The 27,881-nt window shown below is 45.0% G+C and overlaps 1 protein-coding gene across 1 annotated transcript in view; it reads right to left on the reverse strand.

Moving 5' to 3' along the window:
• The window catches only part of LOC115077847 (probable cation-transporting ATPase 13A3), a 78,176-nt gene extending 57,929 nt beyond the window's left edge, over positions 1-20,247 (reverse strand). Inside the window, exons 1-2 of the mRNA XM_029580176.1 lie at positions 20,037-20,247; positions 6,324-6,405 (exon numbers count right to left, since the gene is read on the reverse strand). The gene's annotated coding sequence lies outside the window, so the exon portion shown is untranslated. The remainder of the gene's footprint in view (positions 1-6,323; positions 6,406-20,036) is intronic.
• Between the last annotated feature and the right edge of the window lie 7,634 nt (positions 20,248-27,881).

The raw sequence follows: 27,881 nt of genomic DNA on the forward strand, positions 1-27,881 counted from the left end.
ACGAAAACAATAAGAGTAAAACATATTTATAAATAAACATATATAATAAAACATGAGAGAGAGTCTGGCCTGGGAATTAAAGCCTGACCGAGAAGAGGAAGAGGGCAGAACGAATGTAAAGTGAAGGGGTTCAAAGGTTATGGTTCGCATAGGTCTTTAAATGCTTGCTTGAATAGACGGCGCTCTAGAGCTGTCTTGAATTCCTTGTTATTAGATAATGATCTCAAGCACAGAGGAATGGAATTCCGTATAATTGGACCTGCAATGGAAAAGGCCCGTTCACGAGTCACTGCAAGCCTGGTAGCCCTGGGAGAGGAAACTGGTAAGAGAAATTGATTTTTGGATCTGAGATTACGTGAGAAAACATAGAAATGTAAAATAGCTGATAGTAAAAGCCCATGACTATTATGTATAAAACTATGAAAGGCGGATACAATTTTATATTGAATTCTCCAATGTATAGGTAACCAATGTAAAGTAAATAGAACCGGAGAGATATGCTCATGTAATTTTTTTTTGTTGGTTATTAGGTGCATGGCTGCATTTTGTACCAGTTGAAGGGGTCTGATGAACAATTGGGGTAATGCCATCATTAGCATGGAATTTTCACGCGAGGGTGTTAAACATACATTGCCATGCACCAAACGCCTTGCTGCATCAGCAGTAACGTTTGCACAACCAAAGTTAAACTGCATAGACCTCTCAGATTATGATTGCTCTGCGTCTTAACAACTGTGGCCTCCTCTAAGAAGCAGCTGTCTGAGCATTTAAAAATGCATGTAATTCACTTTTCTAAAGCAAGGAAGGACTATATAAAAAAAATTATTCTACCACCGCTTTCTGCTAGCAATTTCAATTGCCAGAAGCATTGTTAAGAAATGGAAGTTACATGGAACTGTTAAAGGAAAAGTAAGTTTGCTTACCGTAAACGGTGTTTTCCGTAGATAGCAGGATGAATTAGCTATGCTGTCTGTCTGGGATGTCTCTCCATGCGGCTAGGCAGAGCTTGACAAAGCTGACAGAGCTTTGCTCTGTGACCGGTTGCACATCCTTTCCCGCGCAGCACCATCTTTTCCTAAGTCTATTCCAAAGCAGGTCCGCGAAGCTTGAAGTAGAGACTATCCGGGGAAGCAGGCGGGTCAGTATGGCTAATTCATCCTGCTATCTACAGACAACACCGTTTACGACAAGCAAACTTGCTTTTTTCCCCCACAGATAAACAGGCTGAATTAGCCATACTGTCTGGGAGTTCCCAGATGAAGGTTGTGAACGCAGAATGAAGGGTCCCTGAGGGAACATGGACTCAGTTCACAAGGCAGAGTTTGACGGGCTGCGCTCAACCTGGTCCACACCAGCAGCAGGCTCTTTATGTGGTCCCTGACTGGAGTATGGATCTGCCCATCACTGCATCCACAGCAAGTGAAAGTATAGAGCGAAGACTACGTAGCTGCCTTGCATATAGCCATTATTGAAACCTCACGCAGGTAAGCCACTGACGCTGCCATTGCTCTCACTTGATGAGCCTTTGGCAAATTGGTGAGGGTCTCTGATCTTTTAAGATAACAGAACTGAATGCACTGCGAAATCCAAGTCAAGAGAGTCCTCTTGGAGACCAGCAGACCCAAAGCATTTGGGTTGAAAGGAAAAAAAAAAAACAAAAAACAGTTGTGAGACTCTAGATGCGGAGTGCATCCTACGCTTATAATAGGCCAAGGCTTGTTCTTGTGCGGTTTCGGAAAGAAAGTTGGTAGGGTAATGGCTTGATTGATGTGAAATGCTGAAACTACCTTGGATAGGAATGAGGGGTGTGTCCATAAAGTCACCTTGTCATGGTGAAATTCAAGATAAGGTGAGTCGTGGACCAGAGCCTGCAGCTCGCTGACTCTTCTGGCAGAGGTCAGAGCAACTAAAAATAAAACCTTCCATGACAGATTTCATTTGAGCAGTCTCTAGAGGCTCGAAAGGAGGAAGTGTCAGTTGTTCCAGAACTAGGTTGAGATCCCACAGAACAGGTGGTTTGTGAACTGGAGGGTGCAGTTATAGAATGCCCTTCATAAACCGGGAAACCAGAGGGTGGTTGGACACCGGTAAGCCATTGCAGAGATGATGGCAGGCTGCAATGGCTCTGACGTTGACCCTCATCGAAGCTGTCACCAGTCCCGCTTGTTAGACGGAACGGAAATACTGTAAAAGGAGTTCCGGCGAGCAGGAGAAGGGGTCTACACCCTTGTCACACCAAGCCGAGTATCTGAGTCTCTTGCCTTGATAGTTCCATCTAGTAGAAGACTTTCTGGATGACACCGGCATTTCTTGCATCTCCAAAGGCAAGTGCAGGTGGCTTAATACCATCCTTTCAACCTCCTCGCTGTGAGCTGCAGCGAGGAATGCATGGGATGAAGCAAGGTGCCCCTGTCCTGCAACAGTAGATCTGCACTGTGGCCAAGGGGGAATGGGTGGCTCAATGGAGAGATGCACAAGATAGGCGTACCACGGTTGTCTTGGCCAAGTCGGAGCTATCAGGATGAGGTTGGCCACATCCCCAATACACGTCTGTAAAGTTCGATATGAGCGGGATCGGGGGGTAAGCATAGAGTCCTCCTGTCCACGATAGGAGAAATGCGTCTTGTGCAAGTCGTTTCTGGCTGGCTTAGACCAAGCAGAATGTCTGCACCTTCCTGTTGCGTTCCGTCACGAAAGGGTCTACTTGCGGAACGCCCCAAGCTTGGAAGAGAACCTCCACCATGTCCTGGCAATGTTCCCACTTGTGTGGATGGAAGATTCAGCTTAAATTTGTCTGCTCTGGAGTTCTCCACCCCAGGTAGGTAGGATGCCTGAAGAATGATGGAGAGCTCCTTGGCCCATTCTAGGATGTGCACCACTTCCCTGCATAGCATCCAGGAACCGGACCCGCCTTCCTTTTTTATGCAGAACATCGCAACCTGATTGTCTGCGTGGCCCATGACATTTCTCCCTCGTAGGAAGGCCTTTAACGTACATATGGCATTCCCTATCACTCAGAGCTCTAGGAGGTTTATCTATTGGAGACTTTCCCAGCGAGACCAGAGCCCTTGTATTTGTAAGTGTTCTAAATGGGCTCCCCACCCAATGCCTGAGGCGACCATGGTGAGGATTAACTGATGAGTCGGGGGGCAAAGCGGAGACCCGACAGAGAGCTGCAGGGCATAACCACCAGTTGAGGTTTGCTCTCATGCTACGGGTTACATTTACTGATCGGGATAGCAGATTTGAGATCTGTGTCCATTGTGCCTTGAGCCCCCATTGCAGGCACCGTATGTGCGAATGAGTATGTGGCACCACATAGGTGGCTGCCACCATATGACCCAACAGGGTCAAGATTGGGCGGGCAGAAGTGTGAGCAGAGTCTCTGAGCTGTATGGCCAGGGTGCACAGTGTGTGTGTCCTGTTCGCCGGAAGGAACGCTCTGCCCTGAGCCATACTTATGCAGGCCCTAATGAACTGCAGGTTTTGCATTGGTTGGAGACTGGATTTTTCATAATTGATGATCAAGCCAAGACCCTCCAGACACTGGATTGTAGTCTATAGACTGTTCTGAAGGATGGTCAGTCGAAGTGCCACTAGCAACCAGTCGTCAAGGTATGGGAACAACTGGATTCCTTGTTTCCTGAGATGGGCCACTGCTACTGCTAAGCATTTGGTGAAGACTTTCGGGGCAGACGAGAGACCAGAGGGGAGCACCTTGTACTGGAAGTGGTGTTTGTTGACATGAAAACACAGGTAACGCCAGGAGGAACAGTGCATAGGATTGTGAGTACGCATACTTGAGGTCCAGCAAACACATCCAATCGCTGGGTTGTAGAAAAGGAAGGATGGACTTGAGAGATGTCATCTTGAATTTCTCCTTCTTCAGGAACTTGTTGAGAATTCATAAGTCCAGGATTGGGCTAAGTCCTCCCAATTATTTGGGGATGAGGAAGTATTGGGAGCAGAACCCCTGGACCAGCTGAGCGCCGGAGACCCACTGGATCGAACGCTGTTGTCAAAGTTTGGAGACCTCTTCCTGAAGCCAGTGACAATTCCCTGACCTGGACCAATGTGGGCTCACTCGGTGGGGAAGATGCAGTGTGTTCTTGAAATTCAGAGAATAACCCTCTCTGACAACATTGAGTAACCAACGGTCAGAACTGATTGCTTCCCAAGAGCGGTAGAAACGGGAAATCCTCCCTCCTACGTATAGCAGCAAAGGTGGCCCAGATGCTTGGTCACGGATTGCTCCTTGGGGGGACACCAACACCACCACCACTATGTTTTGTTCCTTTAATTAGGCGTTCTTGCAGCGCGTTGACACTGGGCCCGAAGGGACATGCGGCCGAGGTCCTGGCATGCCGCCTGGTTGTGGTCCGGTCTGAGGCACAAACAACAACAATAGTTGTGCCCGTTCTGTGACCATTATTTTGCTGCACTGGTAGAATCTGAAGTCAGGTGGTCTCGGAGGCAGGTTTCCTTCTTTTTTTTTTTTTTTTTTTAAACTGTGCTCTGAGGGAAGAGAGAAAGGCTCTGTGTGCAGCCTGCAGCGCGGAAAGAACAGACTGAGGAGAAGATGGCGCCGCATGGGAAAGGGCGCGCAGCCGCACACACAGCGCAAAGCTCTGTCAAGCTCCACCTAGCGATGTCCCTCCACCCGGACAGCATGGCTAATTCAGTCTGCTTATCTGTGGGGGGAAAAAGGCAAGATCTGGAAGACCAAGAAAAATCTGACAAAGCTGCCTGAAAATTGTGCAAAACAGAATGCCCAGATAACGGCAAATGACCTGCTAAAAAGTTAACACTGGAGTATTTGTCTATATTACAGCACTGCTTACACAATGATCATGAAGATCACAGAAAGAAACCGTTTCTGTAATCTCCTCACAAATCTCAGCATCTAAAGTGTGCAAAACAAACCCTTGACAAGCCTGAAACCTTTCAGCAGTGCTTTGAACTTGAAAAGTAACTTACTGTTTGGCCACAACCACACAAGATCCTGCAGCTTCCATTTCTTAACAATTTATTTCATTTCATTGTATTTCTGAATTGCTTTCCAAATAAAATTGCCCAAAACAATGTCCAAGCATAACATACATAATTCCATAAAAATAAAAACAAATGTACAACAACAAATACACAACAATATTCTGACAGTTGAACTAGCAGCTAGCCAGAAGCATTTAGAGATATTTGTACAGCCTCTCTGTTTATAAAAGAGTGAATTATCTTCACTTTCAAATGCTCAAAAGAGCTGAAGGCCTAACAAACTAAAATCAACCTTTCCAGCCTGGACTTTTCTTTTAAAAAGTAGTAACGAATCAACTGGAAGGGTGGCCAAACTTTTACACATTGCATATTCTCTGTTATTTTCAAACTGTTGAAATTGGAAACTTAAAATTTAAAACTGTAGAAAGATGTCAGATTTAACTTTGTGGCAATTAAGTGGAGACGCTGAGCGGTATACTGAGAGGTGGCGAACCAAACGAGGATGGTAGAGCGCTAGGGTTCTCGGATCCTTGTGAAAGGTGAGCGAATGAAAATCAATCAATAAATGAAGAAACATTTTTTGAAAGCATTTCCACCTTTTATTTGCAAAGTACTGGAAAGATTTCGGTCCCCTGTCGGGAGGGACAGAAGCCCAGAAGAATCAACTAGTGATTGCGTGTCCCGGCAGGTTACTGCGTAGTTGGATCCAGACGCGCACGGAGGAAATGCAGACCGTGATTCAGGGGACCGAAATCTTTCCAGTACTTTGCAAATAAAAGGTGGAAATGCTTTCAAAATTGTTTTCTCTTCAATTATTGATTCACACACCTTTCACAAAGATCCAAGAACCCTAGCGCTATACCATCTTCATTATGTTTAAACTTTGTACCATCTAGAGGTTGCGTCAGCTTCTGTTCACTTAGAGATTCACTGAAACATACAGTTTAACCAGAGGTACCTAAACTCTTGCACACATCGCCCAAAAAGTCATTTTCAAACAGGTACTGGGGTACTTTTGGCATGGTGGTTCAGGATGTGGTAGCTGGTGTATGAAGAGCTTTGGAGATGGGGAGAGATGTTTATAGCTAGGGGTACAAGGGTGCTTCCTTGCGGAGAAGATGACCTCATGGAGGTTGGGGAGCAGGTGAGGATGCTCAGAGAGCATTGAAGTAGCTAGACAAGGGATGGGGAAGACATCCATCTTTGCTCCCTGGTGAGCTGTTGGGTTCTCAGAAGCATCACCCCACAGCCTGAGGAGCAGCGGCCTCCTCAGCAGCACTCCCGCCCCTCTCCTTCCCCTCAAAACCCACACGGGGGTGATGCTGACTCACGGCAGCTTCTGTCACTCTGTCAGCTGAAGGGCCCCTGATCGATGCTCCACACTCTCTGGAGACGGGTCAGAGTATGCAGGCACTGCGGAAGAAAGCAGATTTAGTTCAGCGAGGCCTGCCTGACTCTGCTCTCCACTGCCTTGTGCAGACACTAACTTCAGACTCTGCTTCCTAAACAGCTTCAGGCCACTGTTATCACACAAGCATGGAAACTTTCTGTTGCTCAGAACCTGGAGGCAGGTGATAAGCATGTGTGCAAGACCCATAAAAATCTGACTTCTTGTCAGCTACAGGCTCAGAGTCTGGAGAATCGTCCATTCTACAGGGAGATAAAGTGATCTACCCTAATGTCAACAAGGAAAGACAGTTGCAAAGCAGGGATTAGTACTCATGTCATAGAAGAAAACAGCACTGAAGGTTTACTACCACGTCGCCCAACCAACATGGTGACGCAGGCAATGAAATACTAGGAGATATTAGACTACTAAAGTATGGAAATAATAATGGGAGACTTCAATTACCCCCAACATTGATTGGATTAGCATCTCATCTGGGCATGACAAGGAGATTAAGTTTCTGGACATCATAAATAACTGCTTCATGAAGCCACTGGTCTTAAACAACAAGGGGCTTAACTTTAGATCTAGTTCACTAGAATGCAGAATTTGGTACAAGAGATAACAGTGGTGGAGCCTCTTGGCAACAGTGATCATAATATCATCAAATCTGAGATAGTCACTGGAGTGATAAAATAACTTTAAAAAGGAAGACTACAATAAGATAAGGAAATTAGTTATAAAAGACTAAAAGGAAAAGTTACAAGGGTTAAAAGTCTGTATGAGGAATGGAAAATGTTAAAAACACTATTTTGGAAGCCCAGATAAAATGCATTTTGCACATTAAGAAAGGTCAAAACAACAAGCAACCACCTGCATGGCTAAATGGTGCTATGAAAAAGGCTATCAAAGACAAAAAAAATGTCATTTAAAAAATGGAAAAAACAGGGCCAAGAGGAAAATAGATAGACACATAAGCATTGACAAATTAGATGTAAAACACTAATAAAGCAAGCCAAAACAGAATCTGAAGTCAGTTAGGAAAAAGGTAAAAACTAATACAATCTTTTTCAAGTATATTAAAAACAAAAGCCTGCAAGAGAGTCTGTTGGGCTGTTATATGACCAAGGGGTAGGGTGGGTGGAGGTGAAAAGAATGAATATAAGAAGTTGCCATACTGGGCCAGCATCTTATTTCCAATAGTGGCCAATCCAGGCTACAAAAGTACCTATCAAGTACCCAAACATTAAGTAGATCCTATGCTACTAATGCCAGTAATAGCAGTGGCCATTCCCTAAGTAAATTTGATTAATAGCAATTAATGGGCTTCTCCTCCAAGAAGAGTACTTATGGACGAGAAGGCCATAGCAAAAAAAAAAAAAAAAAGTTAAATGAATTCTTCACTTCAGTCATTTCAAATGAGGATGATGGGGAGATACCCACATTTGAACCATTTTTTGTGGGTAACATCTCAAAGGAACTAAATCAAGTCAGTATGAATCTGTAAGTAGTATTAGACAAATTAAATAGTAGCAAATCACCAGAATATGATATTCATCCCAGAGTTCTAAAAAGAAACTCAATATGAAATTGGAGACCTACTACTTACAATCTTTAACCTATCATTCAAATCTGCCCTTTTACCTGAAAACAGGAAGCTAGCAAGTGGAAGACCAATTTTCAAAAAGGGCTCCAAAGCAAGTTACCATTGCATCCCACTAGTGGAGTTCTCTTGTACCGACACCACCATCTCTTGTCACCTTATCCACTACAATGCCTTATGTAGTGTTTGAGGGAGGAGAGCTTGGCTGAGAATATTTAAAACCTTTTTTTTTTTTTTGCACCATTCTTCATCTGAGGCTGGATCCTCAGCCAGGCCTCCTCGTACTGACTTAGAAAATAGCCACTGCTATTACTGGCATCAATAGCATGGGACAGGCTTAGTGTTTGGGTACTTGCCAGGTTCTTATGGCCTGGATTGGCCACTGTTGGAAACAGGATGCTGGGCTTGATGGACCCTTGGTCTGACCCAGTATGGCATGTTCTTATGGATTTTTAATTTAGCTTTATTGACCCAGGCAGTATCTGGAGTAAATCAAGCCTATAACAGAAGGATGCCCATGCAACTGCTTTGGCTCAGCGCACCTCATGACCCCCTCCGCTAAATTTAAGCAGATTTTTAAATTAGGGAGGTGTCTTGCTGGGTTTTGTTTGTTTTTTTTTTGTTTGCTTGCTTTTACTAGGGTGGAAATCTGTTTTATTATGCAAAGCAATTTTAAAAGGATTTTATTTGTTCCACTTCTTCAAAGATGTGTTTTAATATATGCGCCTTTTATTTAACTTGTAAAGTGTATTTTGAATATATTTTGTAGCATCTGTATATGTGATCTGCTTAGGGCTAAATTATGATAAATGGAACATCAAACAGAAATAAATAAAATATCGCCAGGGAGTCTCTGAAGCTATTTCTATTTGCCTTTTCTTTGGCGACGAGACACGTGTTCAGCATGGAGGCTATTTGGATGGCTACTGAAGGGCTGGGTAAGTCCCAGACACGGCAGTTCTTATAACTGTAAGCTTAGCTGCAAACTGGCCCAGGAGGTTGAACTTGCAAATTTTGACAAGAAGCAGGATGTTTTGAGAAATAAAAAAAAACTGAGAAGTCTCAACAAAATGAGACTTTTTAGTCTAGGACAAGTTTCTGCAAAATAGGTTGGAGAATTTAAAAAAAATACATATAAACATGCAAACATAGGCCAAATTAAACTTTCTAAATCCAACAGGAAACGTTTGAAGTATTTCCTCGAAATTCTAAACACTCTTATGGAAGCAATCCCAGCAGTTGCTGGGGATGTATTTTCCTCCATCCAAAAAAAGCTTCTAAAAGCAATTTGAACTGTCCCAAATGTCAGACAGCCTTGATCTGACAGCTTTTCTCCAATTTCAATCTGTTCCGGGAACTTTAATTGCGAATGTGTTGTTGGAGCCAGAGAGAAGAGATATTAATGGAATTATTTTTTTCGTTCCTTAATCTTAAGAAAATAATTTTTCTAGATGTGGCAAAAGCAAAGAGTCACACAAAAGAAAGCAGATCCTATTGTTGAGACCAAGAATATTATAAGTCAGCGTTATGTTTGTGTTCTCCTGCCAAACTCTCAGGCTCACTCCTCTCTTGTCCCAAGCGCCCTTGTATTTGCTTGTAGAGTTCTTTAAGGGCATTTTCCCTCGAGATGCCGTGGAGCAGTTTGAGTGGGTTCAGAAGGACGGAGGCCATGATCATTGGGCAAGACGTAGATTTGGAGTCCATACAGGATTCAGTACACCCAGTCCCCACTGAATAGGTTCTGGCATAGACCAGTCAAATTGTGGTTGATGTCGCTGGAGCCATGGTAGGCCTAACACAACCGTAAGATGAGTGGCACAGTGGACTGCTGTATGAAATTCCCCCTGGAGCTGGAATTCCCCAAGGCCCGAGAGAAGAAACAGATGGAAGATGCTACAACGTGACCAGCATGAGAAAATGGGAGGTCGAAGTGGTTAAGCCCAGGTGACTCTGGGCATGGTAAGGTTTTCCTTCTCTCCAGACATTGAGCCGCACAGTATAAGCAGAGACCTAGTTGTCTGCGTCAGATTCTCTCCTCAGGTGCCAAACGAGAGCGGCCGAATTGCATGGGCTCTTCTGGTGGCAGAGTCACTGGCGTGATAGAGTCAGGCGGAGTCCAGGTTACAGTCCTCTGCCGAGTGACCCTCTCGGGCGCGCTCCTGGAGACGTCTATCTTCCCCGTGAGGTCAGGTGGGCGAGACCCCCTTCAAAGAAGATAGTAAGACAGATTTCCCGCCCATTATACTCCGTTGCCAGGATGCGGGTGCCTTGTCAGAGGGGGAGTAAATCAGAACTCCTGATAGTCACGGGACCAGGCTGCTCAAAGACCGTCTTTAAACAGCTCAGTAAAGCGTCGGTCGCTCTGCAGCAATGGATCTGCACGCGCCCAGAGTGGCGAGGCCCATGCTAGGGCCTTCCCGTCCAGTAACCAACGATGCTCTCTCACACACACAGTTCTGCCCACTAGGGTTGCGCAGCCCAAACGTTTTCAGTTAGGTTGTTTCGTTTGTTCAGGGGTTTGTTTTTTTCCATTTTAGGGCAGGGGAAGGGGGGGGGGGGGCTGTTTCATTTTTTTTCATCCCTGCTAAACCAGTCTGGAGCTGCCATGTGAAAGAATGCCCTTATAATCCTAACCTGCTTTATTTGCTCTTTTGTTACTCAGGCTGAACAGCATCCCGCTAGTCAAGGTCATGCGGTGGAGGACTGAGGAGGGATCTTTATATACTGGGAGGAGATGTAAAGAATGAGTTTCCCCAGTAACTCCCTTTTAACTGAAGTCGAACCACCTCCCAGCGCGTGGGGGCTGGAGGGGAGGGACTGATTGTGGCTGCGCACCACCGAGGCCTACGTACCGGAGACCCAACCCAGGATCCTGGGCCGGAAAGGTGGACTGCCAGCAGCCGGGGGGGGGGGGGGGGGGGGGGGGGGGGACTCACGTTCAGGTCCGACTGGTTTTTCCTGCAGCCCAGAGGAAACTTTATAGCAGGTCTCTCTCCCGCCTGCAGAGCGTCCCATGGCGACGGCGGCAGCCCCTTCGCCTCTCCTGCCTGCACAGCCACCCACGGCACCGACGGCGGGGCAGCTGTGCTCATGGTTTATTAGTCACCAGTTGGAAGAGTCCCTCAGGCGGGAGCCAAACCTGCAAGACCCCTTGACGTCACAGTGGGTCTCTCTGCAAAGATGGAAAAATATTTAGAAAACTTGAGCACCTGTCAACATTTTTTTTTAGAAGCCAGAGAAACTCCTTAGAAACTTTTTTTTTGCGCTTATTTTGATCCTTTTTTTGCCTTCACTGTGTGCTTACTTTGCATGTTTCCTCCCCTTTGGAATCCAGACGCACTGCTTGCACGGGCAGGGCATGGGCTGAACGCACCTGCCCCACTGCACCGGCAGCCACGGGATGCAGTCACTGACAGCCGCGATGGAGCAGGAGCCTGCTTTCAGGCCAAATAATAGCAAAACAGACACCTTGCCCCGATTCATCAGCACACTGGAGCAGAGGGAAGTTACCCAAACCAAGGGGATCACTTAACCCCTCCCTCACACCATGATCCTGAGGTCCAGAGTCCTGTACTTAACCCCTTCTAAGTCCCTTCGCTTATCCAGCTCTGGGCGGATAGTGATGTTCATGCAGCGTGCTGCCTGCCACTCCTCTGGCCTGGGTGACGTGACAGGTGTACTGGATGCTAATTTTAAAGAGATAAAGAAGGCAGGTAACTTCCTTTTGAAATAGCAGTAAATCAGTGGGAAAGGGCCTGGAGTATTTTTCACCTGCTCCCTTCATGCAAGGGATTGAAAGGGCCCATACCCTACATGCACTATTTTCCTATCCCAGCTTAAACCCGCCTCCGGGTATGTCTCCTCGCAGTCCAGCCACGTGCTATGGAAGACCCCCAGCAGGGGCAGAGGAGACCCATTGTAAACCACGCCATCCTAGCCAGGAAAATGGCTTAAAAAAAAAAAAAAGTCCTCAAAAGTCTCTCTCCCCTCCTTCCACCCCCACCTGCCAAATGCAGAGAGCCATTTTCTGGGCCTCCCTCAGTTGAAGGGAGTGTAGGATTCTGGCCAGAGACCTAGCCTGGAGGGTGAAGGAAGCTGATCCAGCAGCCCGAGTCTCTCAAGCCACCCTGTGAGGGTGGGAGCCTGAACAGGACAAAAGTGGTGAAGAGCTAAGGCTGCTGCAGGGAAGAGTTCCTGCGTTCTAGGGACGCAATCCAGGCCCAGGCGCCAGAGATGCAGGGCACAGCCTCGTGGTAAAAGCCGTGCCCACTCAGGATTTCCCCACTCCCCCTCCTCCGCTGTCTGGCATGGGGGGAGAGCGAGAGCATGTCACCACCATACATATTTATAGCGCCGGTTGATCTTGCAAATGGCAGTGCTGCGTCGCCAAGAGAATGGGTGTGGGTGCCCATAAGGCAGGTCCCATTTCTCCGACAATACATCTTTATTGCTCTTGGCCTCCACTTTTAGGGATGTGTCAGGAACTCTTCCCACCGTGTGGAGAAAAAAAAAAAATATATATATCTATATCTATATCATATATATATATGCTTTGACCTCAGCCTTCTCCCAGAAATTAATATTTAAAAAAATAAAAATGGGACCTATATCCACACCCTAGCCTGGAGGGGTTTTTCTTTGCTGGCAATACTTAAAAAACAACTCAGCTGTATGCTAAGAACATTCATACAGTGCCAAGTGGTTGCTTTTGGTGTTAAGACGTCGGCACCTTCCACCCGGGTAAAAATAGAGTTAACCTGCCATACCCAGGGAAGGGTGTTCATAGCCACCAGAAGTCGGTGCCCACTTTGGGCTGCACAGGTATATTTTCTATTCAAAGATGCACCCGCGTTATACCACTGCTCAACACCGTGTAAGTCTGCACACGTACTTTTAGCCTCGCAGGCCGACACTCAAACAGAACGCACTCGGGCATCATGAGAGCATAACGTGTGCCGTGCTGGATCCGACCGAGGGTCCAGCTCTGTCCAGCATCTTCTCTCTAACAGTGGCCAATCTGGGCCACGGCTATCCGGCTTCCCCCCACACCCCCCCAAGTCTGCCTGGCTGAGGGACTTCTCCTCCAGAACTTGTCCACAGCCCTTTTAAACACCGCCATGCTAGAGACCAGGACCACATCCTCCCGCAATAAATTCCACAGCTTTTTTTTGGTTTTGTTTTAGATATGCTACCTGTTACTTTCATGGTGTGTCTCCTAGTTTTAATACAATCTGAAAAGGAACAGTTATCTATCCTATTTACCAGCTCCTCCCCACTCATGATTTTATAAGCATGGTAACAGAGTACTGCCCCCACCCTCCATCGTCTCTTCTCCAAGCCGAAGAGCCCTAACCTGTGTAGCCTTTCATAAAGAAGCCACTCCATCCCCTTAATCATTTTTGTCACTCTCCTCTTCACCCCATCCTTCTGGAGATGGGGCTGGATCCCCAGACCTGCCCACAGTACTCGAGGTGCAGTTGTACCGTCGATCAATACAGAGGCATTGTATGCTAGTCATCGTTTTATTTGCCGCTGCAAATCATTCTTCACGTTCTGTTTGCTTTTTTGGCCACCGCCATACACCGAGCTGAGGATTTCAAGGTGACTCCAAGATCCTTATGGTTACCTAGAGTTAGGATGGCTTTTCCCTATGGGCTTCACTTTGCGCTTGTCCACATTACATTTCATAGGTCAACTCTGCAGGCTCGCAAGGTCCTTCTGCAGTTCTCACAGCATGCTTGTGTTTCAACGACTCTGAATATATTTCTGTCACCTCACTTCCTTTCCCAGATCATTAATGAGTAAGTTAAACAGCAGTTCCAGTACAGACCCTTGGGGCATGCCACTATATCTTTCTCCAGTGGGAAGGAGTAGCCTAGTGGCTAGAGCAGCAGGCTAAGAACCAGAGAAACCTGGGTTCAAATCCCACGGCTGCACTTTGAGACTTTACCCAAGTCACTTTACCCTCCATTGCCTCAGGGGAAAACTTAAGATTGTGAGCCCTCTGGGGATAGGGAAATACCTACAGTACCTGAATGCAATCTGCGCTGAAAAGGTGAAATAAAAATCAAATAAATAAAATGTAGTTCTACTGCTTCCTGTCTGTGGGGCTTATCCCATGATTTTTTAGTTTTCGCGGGAGTCTCTCATGGAGGACTTAACGCTTTCTGAAAATCCAAATATACTCTATTGCTTGGCTCACCTTTATCCACATGCTTATGCACACCTTCAAAGATTTGTAATAGGTTAAGTCAAAGCACAACATCCTTTTGCTAAATCCACACGGACTTTCCCCCATTAAGCCATGTTTAAATGACAAGTAATTTTGTTCTTAACCATAGTTTCCACCATCTTACCCAGTACCAATGGCAGGTTCACTTGGGTCACCCTTGGAGGCCTTCCTGAACATTGACGTTACATTTGCCACCCTCCAGTGTTTAGGAACAGAGGCAGATTTGAAACTGCAGAACTACTCCTACTGGCGTTCCTGTAGAACTGTTACTATTTAGTTTGTCAATTAGCACCTCTTTCAGAGTCCCACTGATTTGATGCAGTTCCTCTGAATCATCTCCTACAAAGACTGGTTCAAGTGTTGGCATCTCCCCATCCAAAGACTGAAGTAAAGAATTAATTTGGTGTTCATGCTATGGCCTTATCCTCCCTGAGCACCCCTTACACTTCCTGGTCATCTAATGGCCCAGTTCACTCCCTTACAGGTGTCTTGTTTTTAATGTGCTTGAAAAAGTTTTTATTAGCTAAAATTCTCTGGTACTGCTTTAACAACATTTTACATCTAATTTTTTCAGCATTGTGGTTTAAGAGCTTGTGTGAAGGACCACAATGCTGAAAAACTTTTGGCAGAAGTTTCATGGTTGGTTTACAGCAGAGAAATAAGCGTGTCAACATGAGATAAGTACATTGCCTAATATAAAATATTTGGAGAAGAAAATATCATAAAATCTGTGTGAATTACGTTGAAGAGACTTGTGGATATTGATATATGTCATTAAGACAACTATAATAGTTTTAACTCATGGGTGAAATTAGCACAAAAAAAATAATCAAAAAATTATGTTCTAATATGGACTGACCGATGATTATATATAAGGCTGAGTGACATTGGCTGTCTAACCACACAATGATGCCTAGTATGATGGTCAAATATTCTACAATAGCATCGTAAAGGTTGTTATGAATGAGGAAGTGGGTCATCAGTGGAAGTTAATCTAATGCCATACATTAACTCTCCCATCTTCATTTTTAGACTTCTGGCATTTACATATAGACACCTAAACATATTCTTTCACAAGTCACTTACCAGAAGTTGATTCACAATTTGAAATTGGTTTCTCTACACATCTTTACTATCAGAACAACCTAATCTCCCTTTTTTAATGGTATCCTTTGAGGATATCCTGCTCCAAATGACTGTCACGTTTTCCTCCACCATCTAGTTTAAAAGCTGCTCTAGCTTTTCTATAAATGTTCATGCCAGCAGATGGGTTCTAATTTAAGATGGAGCCATCCGGCCGGCAGAGGTCTCCTCCCTTCCCCAAATGTTTCGAGGTTTCTAATGAATATAAAACCCACCTCCCTGCACAATTGTCTCATCCACACATTGAGATTCCAGAGCTCAGCTTACCTCTAGGGTCCTGCGTATGGAACCCGCAAGATCCTGGATTTTGGTTTAATCACCTAGAAACCTAAATATAGCCTTCAGACTTTTCTATGTCACTGGTACTCACATGTACCAAGACAGCTGGATCCTCCCACTCTAAAATCTTATGCGTGAACTCCACTACCTTTTGTTTGAACATTGGCTAGATTTGTGCAGGTTGAGAAGTATAAATATGCTATGCCAGTTAGGCACCCTACTGAATATGCATCTGTCAACCACTGAAAGATTTTTTTTTAATACAATCACACTCCGTTTCATGATCAAGTAACAACTGCCCATCCACAGATTTATTTTGCTAATACAAGGATTACTGGTGAAATCTTATGTATGTCATAAATTGTTTCGCCACCTGTGGTTTAACTTGCTTGAATGGCCTCAGACATGCTTCCTTAGTCAACAGACAGTCCCTATGCACATACATGTAGCAACACTCACTAGTAAAACATGACATCACACAGCATGTTACCACCCATTAGCATCTTTCACAGGCAATATAGTCTAAGAACATAAGACGTGCCATGCTGGATCAGACCAAGGTCCATCGAGCTCAGCATCTTGTCTCCAACAGTGGCCAGCCTGTGTCACAAGTACCTGGCAGTGCTGAGAAAAAGGATTGAAACTATTATAAAAATCAACAATAAGGAATCACCATCTACAAATTCCGCTCTTGGCGTACCACAAGGTTCATCCCTATCACCTACCCTTTTCAATATTTACCTCCTTCCCCTTTGCCAACTGTTAACTAGTCTTAACCTCATTCACTACATCTACGCAGACGATGTTCAGATTTTGATTCCCATAACAGAATCTATTAACAAATCCCTCGCACTCTGGAACAACAGCTTACAAGCCATCACTAATCTCCTCAACAGTCTAAATCTGGTCATCAATGCATCTAAGACTGAATTCCTATTCATTTCCTCCAACCAAGAAAACCTCTCATCTCAGATTCATCACAAACACCTTCTCACCCACTCTCATGTGAGAGACCTTGGAGTAATTATAGACAACCGTCTTAACCTAAAGAATATGATCAAAACCACAACTAAAGAGTGCTTCTACAGACTTCAGGTGTTAAAAAGACTCAAACCTCTCCTATATTTTCATGACTTTAGGACTGTTCTCCAATCTCTAATATTTGCCAAAATTGACTACTGCAGCTCTCTCCTCACCGGCCTACCAAGCTCTACAACCAAGCCCTTACAGATGATACAGAACGCTTCAGCAAGAATTTTGACAAGCACCAACCAGAGAGACCATATTACGCCCATCCTCCGTAATCTTCACTGGTTACCAGTCAGTTACAGGGCTCTACACAAATCGCTAACTCTAATCCACAAATCAATTCATAACCTCCTCCATCTCGACCTCGAATTCCCACTCAAACTCCACACTTCCAACAGACCAATGAGGGAAACCTACAAAGGAACTCTACAAGCCCCGCCATCTAAAGCCACACGACTCATCTCTACCAGGGACCGAGCTTTTTCTACAGCAGGTCCATCCATCTGGAACAACCTCCCCTCAGAACTCAGAATGGAACCGTGCCTAACTACATTTAAAAAAAAACTCAAAACTTGGCTCTTCTTACAAGCTTTCCCTGATCCATCAAACTTTCACTAGATAACTACTCAGCTTTTGAATATGGAACTTCGCCCCGCCAATATTCACCTCATTTACTAGTTTGGACATATCACAATGTACTTAATTTAATACCTTCTTAAGGCTTCTCTTTTTCCAGCTGAACCAGCTTCCAAGTTCAAGGTCCTTGTTATTATGTAACTTTTTGCTTCTCTGCTCTTGTCTCTTACCACAAAATTTGCTCCTTATGTTATGTTACGTTATACTGATCTACCCCTGTTCGATGTAAACCGACCTGATATGGTATTCAACCTTGAAGGTCGGTATAGAAAAATGTTAAATAAATAAAGAACAAAATTCCTGAACATATAATTATGCAAAGTTGTTAAATCACAAGAGGACTGTGAGAAGTTGCAAGAGGACCTTGTGAAATAGAGACTGGGCATCCAGATGGCAGCTGGCATTTAATGTGGATAAGTGCAGAGTGATGGACATAGGGAAGAGGAACTCAAATCAGTTACATGAATCAAGGTTCCATACTGGGAGTGGAAAAAAATCTAGATGTCATCATGGCTAATATGTTGAAATCCTCTGTCCAGTGTGCGGCGACTGCTAAGAAAGCAAATAGAATGCTAGGAATTATTAAGAAAGGAATGGAGAATAAAGCAGAGAATATCATGACGACTGTATTGCTCCATGGTTCAACTGCACCTTGAATACTGCAAGCAGTTCTGGTCACCACATCTCAAAAAAAGACATTTATTTATTATTTATATACCGTCTGTCTGACAAACAATGAAGACGGTGTACGTAGCGGTCGTATGATATACATCCAAAATTTCAGTCAGTTAAGCCTCTTTAAAAAAAAAAAAATATATTTAAACACATTAAAATAAACTATAAGATACATTGTAAAAATTAAAACGTCCTTAAGATACGGTAACAATTTAGAGTAGTAAGTAATATAAAATCTAATATTAACTTTAATAAATAACAAGAATAGCAAAAATTTAATATCAATAAAATATAAACATAGAATAACAAAATAATGTAACATAACCATCATGAACACATATTTAGTTAAATATAATATGCCTACATTGCAACACTAATTATTTCTTTTATTAGTCTTATTGTAGAAGGTAATTCAATTTAACTGTCGGTTAAATGATTAATGGTTGGGTATTGGTTAAATTATAGGCCTGTTTGAACAGTAGTGTTTAATCTTTTCTTAAATATTTTTATGTCTTTCTGCATTCTAAGTTCAAGGGGTAAAGTATTCCATAACTTCGCCCCTGCTATGGAGATTGCGTGTTCTCTAACTTCAGAAAGATGGGCAGATCTAATGGATGGAATCACGAGTAGTCCTTTATTCGCGGATCGAAGATTTCGATGGGGTGTATGTATACGTAATGATGCATTTAACCATTCTGTCTGTTCACAGTTTATGGATTTGAATAAAGTACATAAGATTTTATATTCAATCCTTTGTTTAATCGGAAGCCAGTGGAGGTCTATTAGAGTCAGAGTAATATGTTCATATTTCCTTCCTCCACATAGCAGAATTAGAAAAAAAAAATACAGAGAAGGGTGACCAAAATGATAAAGGGGATGGAACAATTCCCCTATGAGGAAAGATTAAAGAGGTTAGGGCTCTTTTGCTTGGAGAAGAAACAGGGGAGGGGAGATATGAGAGGTCTATAAAATGAGGGGAGTGGAATGGAACAGATAAACCCGAATCAGTTGTTTACCCTTTCAAAAAGTACAAAAAGACTAGGGGACATGCAATGAAATTACCAAGTAGTATATTTAAGACAAATAGGAGAAAATACTTTTTTACTCAGTGCATAATAAAACTCAAATTCATTGCTGGAGGATGTGGTAAGAGATGTTTGTGTAGCTGGGTTTAAAAACGTTTTAGACAAATTCCTGGTAGAAATATCCATAAACCATTATTAAAGTGGACCAGGGGAAATCCACTGGTTGTCCCTGGGATAAGCAGTATGAAATCTACTGAACTTAGGAATCCCGGCAGGTACTTGGGACCTGGATTGGCCACTGTTGGAAACAAGATGCTGGGCTTGATTGACCTTTGTTCTGACACAGCATGGCAAAACTCGTTCTTATATTTCACTCCCATGGATAAGCACTGACTTTCCCAGTCTCAGACACATACATATTAATGACAAATCACAAACACTAATGACACATGCTAATGAGACATTAAAAACTGTACACATTAGCTATGTATATGTACAGGAGATCAGCAATACACTAACAGGCAGTACAATCAGTAGCACACATATATTGGTCAGCGACAGACACATTCTCTCTTTCAAAACAACATTTTTTTTTTTATTGATCTTTAGTCTACTCTTTTTGAGCCTCAGACCATGTCCTCTTGTTCTACAACTTCCTTTAACACCGAAAAACGTTTCTCGTGGCCTATTTATACATTAGAATTATTTGACAGTCTCACACTCCTCTAAGAGCTTGCTCAAGTTATGTGTGAACCTCCTGTATAGGGCGGTATAAAAGCCCTACTGAAATACAACTACACCCCATTCATTGGCAGCCGCTGATCTGATTCTCAAGTCACCCGGAGCAATGGCTCCGCAGAGTCTGACACGATCTTACCGAGCTGCCCGCTAGATTCACCGTACACTGCAGCTCCCTTTCCTTCAGAAGAGCCTCCGTCACTGAGGTCGGTCTAACCGGCCTGCAGTCACCAACCAACCTCCTCCCTTCCCCCGCTTCCATGAGCAACGAACAGAGTCAGGGTCTCCCTCACTCACCCAGTCCGGTCTCCACATCACATCTCCCGGCAATGGCACCGTCTGGGGAGCGGCGGAGGCAGCTCAGAGCGCGTCCCGGAGAGCACCGGAGCCCCAAAACCCGAAAGACCGAGACACGCTCACGAAGCGCGGCAACGCCAAGCACACACTGACTTCACCTCGCCGCATGACGGGACTCCTAGTACCTCCTGCCAGGGCCGTCTGACAGGCAGTGATCTCATGCCGCGGCATGCCGGGACTTGTAGTACACGCAGGACCGTCCGACAGGCACCGGACGTGATCTCATACCGGGGGCCGTCGAATAGAACTAGAACCGGACATAACCTCATCTCGGGGCATGTCGGAATTTGTAGTACCTCCAGTCAGAGAATGCCGACAGAGACCGGATGCAACATTACAGATTGGAAGTATACTTAGAGGGGGGGGGCACACTACGTTCGTTTGACAGAAACTGGATGTGACCACACGTCGTGGCATGTACGGATTTACACACGATTTATATGAAAGAAGAGAAAAAGAGAGAGCACGGTATCCATTGACCGAGAAGAAATTATGTGATGCCATTTATCAGCATGCCAGGACCCGGAGTCTTCTATGAGCAAGGCAGGGCGACGGACATCTTGTAGTCCGACGGGCCGGGCGCGACGTTCCCTCGCAGCAGGCCGGGATTTGGAGTCTTCGCTAAGCGGCGTGATCATAGAACGTTTCCGCCGGCCAATCAGCGCCCAGTTTCAAGGACATTTTTTGTCGACAACACATGAACGTTTGCCCTGGTCGATCGGCCTCTATTAAAAAAAAAATGTAATCGAGAATAAATGTAAACTCATTTTAATGTAATTTTACTTTCTCATAGTGCCACCTCCTTGGCAATGTGTCCGGTCTTCTGCTAATCAAGTTGTGCAAGCGCTGTCTTTACTTAAAGGCCATCAATCACGTCCAGTTCAGCAACTTATTAAAAAAGCAGCTGACAAACTTATTACTCTGCTTTTGCTCCTTTAGTTATGCGTTATCTGGAGAGTTAGGTTTAAAATTATTACATTTATTTTTTTGTTTGAACTTGTTTATTAAACTATAATAAAATGCATTACAAGTAATATTAAATCCATGTCAAGCCCTTCAGTGGATTGTGCCTTTTGTCTTAAAATCGTATCGCCCATGCTGCACTCTTCCTTTTCGAGACCTTCTGTATTTTCCATCCTTTAAACTCCTGAGATTGACTGAATCTCGTAAACTGCTCCTACTCTTTGTAATGGTGCCGACTTCTCAGCGCGGGGGAACCTACAGAGCTTATGGTACACGGCTGGCTTAATTCTTCCGTGCATTGCATGGACTGTGCCTTGGGGGGGGACCTGCATTGCATGCACTGGACCTTGGGGGGGGGGGGGGACCTGCTGAGGCAGCCAGCAGGAAGAGAGTCACCAGGTTGGCAGGGCCCGCTGCAGAGGTCCCTGGGGGGAAGTGTGGTAAATTCGGCGGTAAGAAGCAGGATGTTCACAGGAACACCCCTCCTCCACTTTCTCCCATGGTCCAATCTGCATTGAAGGGCCAGGAACAGGAGGGAGAGTCTGAAGGGAGCATGCAGCCGAGGATTCCACGGATCTGGAAGATTTTTCAGTGGACTTTGTTCTGCTCCTTCACAAGGCCTATTTGGCTAGGACAGGAGCAGGGGGGAAGCAACCCGTGGGCCGGCAGCTGCAACTTCTTTCTAAGAGAGTTAAGATGGCCCTATATGGAAGGTCTGGAGGCTTGCTCGGACACCTGGGCCTCGAACGGGCCGCAGGAGAGGAAAAGGACGACTCGGATGACCTACAGGAGGATCCGGGGGATAACGGTCCTGTGAGTGACGATTCTCATGGCAATCCAGATGCCGATCCAGTGCCTATGGTGGAAAGAGGAGTTGCGGCCTCTTATTCCGCAGGTCCTGGAGGAATTAGGAATTAAGGTCTCTCAAGAGGAGTTGGATAATGAAGGGATACACCCAGTGGTGGATGGGCCTCATGGTCCCCCTAGGGCTTTTCCAGTGCCAAAAAGGTGAAGAAGTTAGTGAATAGGAATGGGTTTCTCCTGTGGTGGGCAATGACAAAATTATACCCTTTGACGGAGGAGACCCAAAAGTAGATGCTTCAGTCTCCGTGGTGACCAAAAAGACGACCATCCCAGTGGCAGGGTCGGCCGCGCTGAAGGATGCGCAAGATTGTAAATTGGAGATTCAGTTAAACCGGATGTTTGAGGTTTCCGCCTTGAGTCTGCATGTGGCTGTCTGTGGTAGTCTGATGCAGAGGGCTTGTTTATGCTGGGTATAGAAGGCTTAGGGAAAGGACTCCTCCCAGGCAGCCAATTCCATGCAGGCAGCTCAGTTGGAGGCCGGGGTAGCCTACGTGGTGGATGCACTGTATAATTTGGTTTGCACGTCAGCCAGAAATATGGTCTCAGCAGTTGCGGCTCACAGGCTATTGTGGTTGTGAAACTGGTCAGTGGATAAATGGTCCAAGACTCAGCTCTGTAATCTCCCCTTTAAGGGGAAGCTGCTTTTCAGGGAGGATCTTGACCAGCTGATGAAACATCTGGGGAAATCAAAAGGAAATAGGGTGCCAGAGGATAAGAAGAGTGGCAAGAATAATTTTCCGTCCTGTCCCCATTTTCAGGATACGAGGCACTTTCGGTCCGGCAAGAGTTCTTTAGCCTCTGGGCAGAAGCAAATCTCGGGAAGGCAGTAGTCCTTTCGGGGTGTCCGAAGACCCTCCAGTGATTCTTCCGGTCAGGGGGCCGGAGGAGGAAAATCCTCACAATTAGTCCAGAAAGGTCCACTCTTCCGTAGAGGCAATAAGAGGGAAGATTAGACCGCTTTTACGGGGAACAAGATCACGTCAGACTAATAGATCCTGGAGGTAGTAAAAGATAGTTATGCTTTAGAATTTTCATGCCCTATCAGAGAAGCCTTCCTGGAGTCTCGTTGCTCATCCTGAAGCAAGCGAGAGGCAGTTCAGAATACACTGCATCGGTTACTAAGGCTGGATGCAATTGTTCCAGCCCCGCCAACTGAGCAGGGTCAGGGAAGGTACTCGATTTATTTCATGGTTCCCAAAAAGGAGGGCACTTTTTGGACTATTCTGGATCTACAGAAGGTCAATTTGGCTCTGCGAGTCTCACGTTTTCGCATGGAAACATTGCAGACGGTGATAGCAGCGGTCCACAGGGGAGAGTTTCTGGCATTGATGGACCTGACAGAAGCCTATCTTCATATCCCTATCTGCGCAGAGCATCGAGTTACTGAGGTTCATGGTATTAGGGCAGCATTTCCAGCTTTGGGCTCTCCCTTTGGGGCTAGCGACGATGACGCGGATGTTCACCAAGGTGATGGTGGTGGTGGTGACGGCCCTAAGAAGGAAGGGGATTCTGGATCACCCTTATCTGGATGACTGGCTCATCTGGGCAAAGTTGGAGGAGAAATGCTGGTGGGTCATGGAAAGGCTGCGATCGCTGGGTTGGGTGATAAACCTGGCGAAAAGTGATCTAGTGCCGACCCGGTCTTTGGAATGCCTGGGGCCACGATTCGACACCTGGATTGGACGAGTATTCCTGATTTTAGAGAGAGTAGTGAAGTTGCAGGTGCAATTAATTCATTTATTGCACCTCTCAGTGGCCAGGGTCTAGGATTATTTGCAGGTGCTGGACTCCAGGGCTTCCACGCTAGATTTAGTGCCATGGGCATTTGCTCACAGGCGATCGTTCCAGAAGGTGCTTTTGTCCCGTTGGGATCTGTTGTCAGAAGAGTATCATCTTCTTTTACCTCTGTAGGGGGAATCCAAATCCATTCTTTCATGATGGCTGTCATGCGACAAATTGGAAAAGAGGGTGGATGTGGAGACTCCGGTTATAGTAGGGATGCGAGCGCATACTACTAGGATGCAAGCAACCTCCTGGGCAGATTGTCAGCTGGTGTCGCCTCAGAAGATCTGTAGAGCTGTGACGTGGCCTACGCTTCACACTTTCACCAGATGTTATCGACTGGATGTTCGGGAGTGGGAAAACGTGACGTATGGGGAGAGTGTCTTGCGAGCGGGTCTTTCGGAGTCCTGCTCAGAGTAGGGGAGCTTGGGTACATCCCACTTGTCTGGACTGATCTGGGGTATGAACAGGAAAGGAAAATTGTTTTTTACCTGCTAATTTTCATTCCTGGAATACCCCAGATCAGTCCAGAGGCCCAACCCTTGCTTCCGAAAGATTGTTATAACTGTGATTAAGATCTAATTCAGAGCTTTCCACATGTATATAGGCTGAGCCAATGGTGCCAACTGGTTTTTCCAATTGCTTTTTGAGGGTAGGGGCTCCAGTTCAGGAGTCTCCAAACCTGAGTTCTCTGTTTGTCATGGAAGGGGTAAGATTATTGAACTGGAAAGTTTTATCCTCTACATTGGCTTGGGTACAGGTCAACACTGAGGCACTGCAGGTGGCACTCTTGGTTAAGTAGCAGTGCCTGAAAAGCTTTTATTCTCTGCCTCCATCTGCTGGCAGGGATGCATAAATTCACTTGTCTGGACTGATCCGTGGTACTTCGGGAACGAAAATTAGCAGGTAAGAGTCAATTTTCCTTTTCCTATGATCTGAAGAGAGAAACTTCCCTCTTACAATTCAGGAAGCAATTTAAGACTTTTTTTTTTAATTGTCACTGGCCTTTGTGGATTTTGATCATCTCTAACATGGTAATGGTTGATTTTCTTACAGTTGCTTGGGGCAGGTCCGCTCAGTAAATTCCTAGCCCGGAGAGAAACATCGTGCAGCCTGTTTTGTCATTCTGAGCGCTGTTTCCTGATGGTTCAGGAACAAGTTGTTGTGGAAGTGTATGACTAATTTAAATGAAATATCTTGGGCAATGAGTGCAGCATGTTTTCTTATTTTGATTTTAAAATCTTTTATGTTATATGAGGTCTTAAGGCTATGATTGTTTTATTTTGTGACTGTAAGCTGTGATCCTCTGTAGAGTTTGATATGTGGAGTACGCATTTTTTAAATAAATAAATTGGCTTACTAACCAACAAAACACCTCCGCTGGGAGTGGCCTTGGGATTTGAACTGTCTCTTTTTCTGGTTCGTAGTCTGCTGCTCTAGCCACTAGGCTACCTACTCCTTTTTGTATGGCTCCTTGTAGATTATTTTGAAACACATTTTTCTACCAATGCCAACCTTGACATGGAAACCGTGGGCTGGATCGCTGAGCTAGAAGAAGGAAGGGAGGATTCCTGTCTGCTTGGGCGAGTTTAAAATCCGGCTACTGCAGAAACTTTCCAACGGATATCCTAAAAACAGACTGGTTAGCCTAGTGGTTTTCAAACATTTTTTCCTCAGGAATCAATTAAAAAAATCATTTACTCTCAGTCCTGCACAGGTGTTCCCCAGCCCTCATTGCTCATTTTCACTCCCATCCCCTCACCAGGGTCCAGTTCTCACTTTTACACCACACCTTGCTCACTTTCCCCATCCCTGCCCTCTGCTCATTCTCACCACCTCTCTCCCCTCCCAAAAGCCCTCCTTCATTCACTATCTAATGCCCCTCAGCACATCTGTCACTTTGAGCTGCAGGGAGCCTGTACTCTTGGGCTTTTCGGCCCTGGTCACGAGAACAGCACTGAGAGTACAGGTATTGCAGTTTGAGCCATGCAGTACCTTTAGCCTCAGGGCTGTTTTCTCAGTGAGATCTTTCAAGCCAAGAGTACAGGCACCGCATGGCTCAAAGGGACTGAGCTGCACAGAGAAGGAGCATCAGAAATGGGGCTACAACCCAGTACTGGGTTATAACCCTAAGACTGAAAACTGATGAGTTGGTACTTGCGTTAAACAAGCTGGGAAAAGTCTTCCTCTCTGAAGTATTAATGCATTCCTTGTGAGCAGTACAGCTTGCACTGATCTACTGTCCACCTGTGTCCATGTGCTTCCTGCACTCTGCCAGCAGACTTGCTCACAGACGAATAGGCTTGGGCATGGAAAGGTGTCCGTCTACGTTGCTCCTTGATTGCCAACTGCAGACGCATACACAGATATCACGGATACACCGGACAGATAAAAACAATCACCCTTTGCTGCATTCTTTACCCAGTGACAGATTTAGGTTTTAGCCCCCTCCCCCATCATTCCATCCCTATTCCTGCACAGGACAGGAGGGAGGAGTTGAATAATGGAGCAGAGCAGCTTTTCTTTGCTCTACTCTGTTTTTTTCAACCTCAGCCCTTTCCCTCCTGTTCTCTGCACGTTTGCCTGGGAAGGGAGGGGATGGAGCAGGAAGCAAAGCACTGTTCACTGCTGAGTGAGATTCAGACTTTTGCAGCCCCTTGGTATTGTTGGTGCTGTTGCCTTCCCTACTTCCCCTCCCTGCACTGGACGGGAGAGGAGGGGATGGATTAGGGAGCAAAGCAGCTTTCTTTGCTGTTCTTTGACTGCTTTCTCACCCTTCCTCTTCTGTTTTCTGCATGCCACTTGGGAAGAGAGTGGCTGAGCAGGAAGCAGAGGGCTGCTTCTGGGAAGCAATAAAAATCAATTGGACTGTTGCTCAGAGCTTTTTGCCTCCTTAGGCATAGGCTTACTGTACATAGTGGCAAGTCTGGGCCTATCTTAACTTCATACACAAAATAATGTATAATACCTATTGCTGACTTACCTTCCAGAAATCTATGTATTCAGCTTAGCACGTAATGGTTTGTTCCAGCCACTAGGTGGCAGTCAAGCATTGAGAATACCCTGTGTCTGCATTTGCTCTGGGACTCTGTGTCTATATAACCATCATGTGTAGGCCACAGCCTCGGACTGAGCCTGCATTAATCGTACCTCCTACCTGTCTAATCCCTTTTTGAACTTGGTTACCCTCTTTCTCTCCCTAAAGTCAGTGCCGTGCATGCCATACCTCGTGGCATGAAACTGAGAAACATGACGGCAGAAAAAGACCATATGACCCATCCAGTCTGCCCATCCATCCAATTTTAATTATTTATTTTATTTGGAAGCTTTTATATACCGGTATTAGTGTGAAACATCATATCGGTTTACATCAAAACTGAAGATTGAAAATTACATAGAACAGGGTAGGGGAATAATAAGGACTAAAAGATAACAGTAATTGATTAAAGGATAGGCAGAGAGAAAAGGAACAAATAATGCATAACAAATAACATGATTATATCATTACATGAAAATGATTTAAAAACAATTAATTTAGCATTATAATTATCACGTCCTTAGAGATCCTCTGTCATACCATTCCTATTTATACCATCTTTTGACACTCCAATACTACAACTATTTATGATATCGTTATGGCCCTGTTCCTCTACCCATGTTGCAACCATTACTTCCTATGACATCTCTCTAATCATCTACTGTACCTGTCATAATTTATTTGTAAACCGATGTGATATGTACTTGTCATAATGTATTTGTAAACCGATGTCATATGTAAATCGAACACCGGTATATAAAAGCAAACAAACAAACAAAATAAATAACTATTTATCCCATGCTTTCTTGAATTCAGATACTGGTTTTGTCTCCACCACTTCCACTGGGAGGCTGTTCCATGCATCTGCCACCCTCTGCTGCCACCTAGTGGGTATGAGTGCTTAGTGCCTCTACAAATCAGGCGTATCCTGGCTCATGCCATAAGAAGCAGGACCAGGCAGGCTGCCGAGAAACAAGCCTAAACCCCACACCGAGGGTTGACTCATTCTTGCAGGAGCTAAGTTTAGAAAAAGAAAGAGCAATTGTTTCACGATCAAAACAAGAAATCATTCTTGTGATGAGGAAGAACAAGCAAACAAACATTTCATCACGTTTAATCCATGTGATGGCACACAATAG

This window comes from Rhinatrema bivittatum, chromosome 16, assembly GCF_901001135.1.
Source record: "Rhinatrema bivittatum chromosome 16, aRhiBiv1.1, whole genome shotgun sequence".
Taxonomy (NCBI): Eukaryota; Metazoa; Chordata; class Amphibia; order Gymnophiona; family Rhinatrematidae; genus Rhinatrema; species Rhinatrema bivittatum.